Here is a 4,261-nt window from a genome sequence, read left to right on the forward strand (position 1 = left end):
GATTACCTAAGCCTCAATCAAAAAAGTCCTCATCCAGTCAAATACGCGATTAACAATTTGTCTGCAAAAATAATTTATGTAATACGTAATGCTTGTACTTCTTATACAGTATTCGGTCATTAGAAAAATGTTGATTACTAAGAATCTATAATTTTTTGGGGCATTATAATCGTACTAACTAGTACAACTAATTAAGTTTACTTGTCGAATAAATTGTTTGAATTAATGAATCAAATCAGAATAATTTGCTTAAAAAATATTCATTTTGGATCGACGAAGAATGCTAATATTCCTATAGAACATATGAAATCAACATGCCACACACATGACTACATGTGGTTGGGTAATTCACTGCTAATTAGATATCCCCATATCTTCAACTGATAGTTTTGTCTAGCTTAGAGATCTACTTCCAACTATATAGCCTAAATAATTATATCTTGCCCTCCTTACTAATTAGATTTACTATCTAATTAACAATTCTTTCATTTTAGAAAACAACGGTTCTTAATTCTTAATCACTACAACCTATATTTTTCATGGTCGGTCGCGTGCGAAAAATGGTGGAGCAAATCCAATACGTAAGAGTGAGGTTTCCGAACCAGATTTCGATTGTAACATGCATTGTTGCTCCTTTTATATAAGAAATGCGAAAATTTGCTACCACGCTGTAGTATTATGTAAAAGGGAAAAAATAGCGAGAGGATCAAAATCTCAAGTTATGCAAGGATATTATCAAATGATTCGAAGAAAAATTAGCGTGAGACTGTGAACTACTTAAGCTAGAAGAAGACTTAAGTCCCTGAACTACTGAAGAGTTGCAATTAATAAAACTGCTTAAATGTTTGTGTTAGTAATGAGAAACATGTACAATGAATCAATGATTATGACCTAGTTTTCAGTTAAAATTTAAAGGAATAAACAGTACTAGTGTACTACTGCATTTTTGATGTAAATATGATTAGTTTAAGATTTGAAAAATATATTAAAACTCTGATATACATAAATACTTTGAATCAGTAAAGTAAATACATACATCCCTGAATTGATCCATCCAATCCAAACTTGCACATTAGAAAAGGATCGATGCATGAGAGAGCTACTGGTATATGTCAGTAACTCTTCAGGATAAGTATTTAATTACTTACATTTTTTTATAATTTGTTTCCTGTCTTAACATTATTAAAAATTAAATTAAATTTATTGCATATTATTGAAAATTATTTTTCGAGCAGGTAACGTACATGTGCCGTATGTAACGAGATATTTTATTGTATTACGGGTAAAATATTAAACAAAAGAATGTGAATTGGGGTATCTAAGGCATCGTTGTTCAACGAAAAGGGTATCTTTAACTTCTTGTATATATTGTACGTATTTATTAGAAAATACAGAAAAGAAATAAGGTCGGCCATGAATATAGTTATTGTGCCAAAAAAAGTAGCAACCAAAACATTTGATGCGTTAGAAGGGACGGTCATGAGTTTTGTTGAGTTGCAAGCATGTGCATGTGTCTTTTAGCTTTCACAAACTTTTTTTTTTTTTAAAAAAAAAACTAAATTATTAAGAAAACAGAATAATTAAAATTAAATGACATTGAGGTAAGCTTAATTTGGTGAAAATTTGGAAAAGAAGAAGTGTCATGAGTCATTTATAATATAAGTTAAGCTCAAGTCCCGGATCTTGCCCCACCTTTAGCCCCACACACCCATCTCTCTAGCTAGGTCATAAGTACTCCAAGTTTGCATCATCTTTATCTCACAAGTCCGAAGTATAACTTGTATATATACCATAGACACTTCATTCATCCTTTTCAAATTCAAAGTTTCATTTCATTTAAACGAGAAGCGAAGAAAAATAAAAAACACTCTCAACACTTGTTAAAGACTACTACTACTGCTTGCTACTTACCAAAATCATCAAACACATTACAAGAAAAAGAAGAAGAAAGCAAAGAAATGGCTTCATGGGTTCGTACAATCAAAGCTCCATTCAAGAAGTTGTTCAATCAACAACAAAGCAACTCAAGAGATAAGAAATCTCAACAAGGTAATGACACATATATATGTATTTAGTTTCGAAAATTGTTATGTTGAAATGGTATTAATTTGTTCTTCTCTTGGAAAATTGCAGAACATGATAATCGAATAGTAATGGATTTGCAAGGAGAAGTGATGGCGTGCGCATACGAAGACGTTCAAGTTATGTGGTCGATGCTTGATAAATCCAAGCAAAGAGTTTGCACCGTTAATTAGTTCTGACGATATATCAACTATGGCGAAGCTGATCATCTATTCATGGCCATATCATTGATAAAGAAAATCATATTGGCATGCGTATATGTCTGCAAACAATCTGTATAGTTAATTTATAGCTAGGAATCCAAAAAAGAAGAAAAAAAAAGAGAGGAAGAGTACTTGAAGATCAGATGATGGTGATGGCATATAAGATAATAGCAACTTAATTCATGCTTTTATTTTATACCTTGTAGCTGTTTAATTCATAGCCGTCCTATTAATTTTGATGTTTGGTATTATATAGCAAATCCCCATGGTTTATATTGAAATTTATCATGGTGTGATTTAATGGATAAGAAGGAAAAAGAAACAGTGGATTTTGTTTTTTCATACAAGGGTTGTTCATTGTTCACCAATTTTGGTCAATTAATTTTGTAAGTTAGAAATCAAATAGAACTATGTGAATGGTACCTTATTTAGGTTGCTTTTAGTTCCATATCGATTTTAGCAAGACCGGAGACTATTGTTCATAAGTTGGCGCGTTATTCTCGAGTTCATTTGAAAGTCCCATCAGAAAACCAAAGCCAGAAACAAGTAAAGTTCAAATTCCAGAAAAACAAACTCAGCTCATATTTCTTACAGTAATTAGTAGAGCACTTTTGTGCTGCAAAAAGCAAAATCGTTCTTTCAAAATTGATCTCGCGATCAATCCTAGTTAATCACTATATAATGCGTACATATAAAACGAAGGAGATATCAATCATCTAGGAGTATCTATTATTTGTCTTTAGGAGTATCGTTGGCTATTTATCACTTTCAGAACCTTTGAATTTTTCCGGCTAAGTAGTCAAGCTGTACTGTAAATAACTTTACACTCCCTAGACTCTCAAATCTCGCTATCCAAGGCAGAGCCTGTACAATATAAGAAAAGTCTCCCTTTGATATCTTCATCTTAATGTGTAATAATCTTGTTGGCAACTTCAAAGAAGCTTTTTTTTCTTTTTTCTTTTTGTTTTTAATCAGCTGTGAATAAATACGAACTCAAATTATAGATATCATACCAACTTATCCTTCTACTGGAAATTAAACATGTAAGTTAAATCCTTGAACAACAAAATTAAATAAAAACCTCTTTTAGCAAGGCTATTTGCCTTGCAATAACTCTCCATAGCATAAGAGAAGGTAACAATTTTATTTTCTAGTACTTTTCTTTTCTATATGATAAAGAATTGGTAGCGCTGAGCTTTGAACTCTGGTAGTACAGAAAGTAAACAAAGAATTTGGTACAAGTTTCGAATTCAAGTCAGGGAAAAAAATAAAACAAGTCAATTATTCATTTTTCTTGACTAAACCTCCCACGCATCCAAATGAGTTGAGGTAATAGTTATCCAAAAGTATAGGTTAGTTAATCACTAAGTAACCAATCACATTGCATGTTTTCCCGTTTAACAAAAAATAGAAAACTCATATACCAGTAGGAGTAACATGTTTCGAGCATTCAGTACTGCATGTGGAGGGATAAGATTCTTGAGATGTTATAACAATATTAATAGGGGATTGGGTTATCCTCTCACATATGCATGCATCATGGTCCCTGCCAATTAAACGGAGAGCTATAGTGAATTCATGCATTACGGCCCCACCCCATCCATTGGATACTCCATTGGGAACCTTGCATTCATGATCATAAGTCATATGGACTCCATCATCCTGTCCAATACTTAGATGTATCTATTCTACAACCTCTGCGATTAAGAAATTAATATCACACCATTTGTGCATTAAGCCCTCCTTCGCAAGATGTTATCATCAAATTCAATCTTGTGTTTTACCAGGGGCGTCTTACACATTTAGGCTGTTCTAGGCGAACTAATTTTTTGTGGCTTTTCCATGACTTACCGATTTAAGGGAGAGTTAGATATTTAGATTATATGAATATAAATTTAGATATTTAAGGTGATAGCTTAAACTTAAAGCGAATTTCATCATTTTCTGGTTAGATTTTGGGTTTCAAGCTTGTCTCG

At 32.3% G+C, this 4,261-nt stretch overlaps 1 long non-coding RNA gene across 1 annotated transcript; it reads left to right on the plus strand.

The window, feature by feature from the left end:
- Positions 1-1,795: 1,795 nt before the first annotated feature.
- Positions 1,796-2,632, plus strand: LOC113353011. The gene is made up of 2 exons (XR_003361036.1): positions 1,796-2,049; positions 2,134-2,632. It is a non-coding gene; the product is annotated as an uncharacterized LOC113353011 (long non-coding RNA).
- Positions 2,633-4,261: the final 1,629 nt, after the last annotated feature.

Source organism: Papaver somniferum, chromosome 2 (genome assembly GCF_003573695.1).
Source record: "Papaver somniferum cultivar HN1 chromosome 2, ASM357369v1, whole genome shotgun sequence".
NCBI lineage: Eukaryota > Viridiplantae > Streptophyta > Magnoliopsida > Ranunculales > Papaveraceae > Papaver > Papaver somniferum.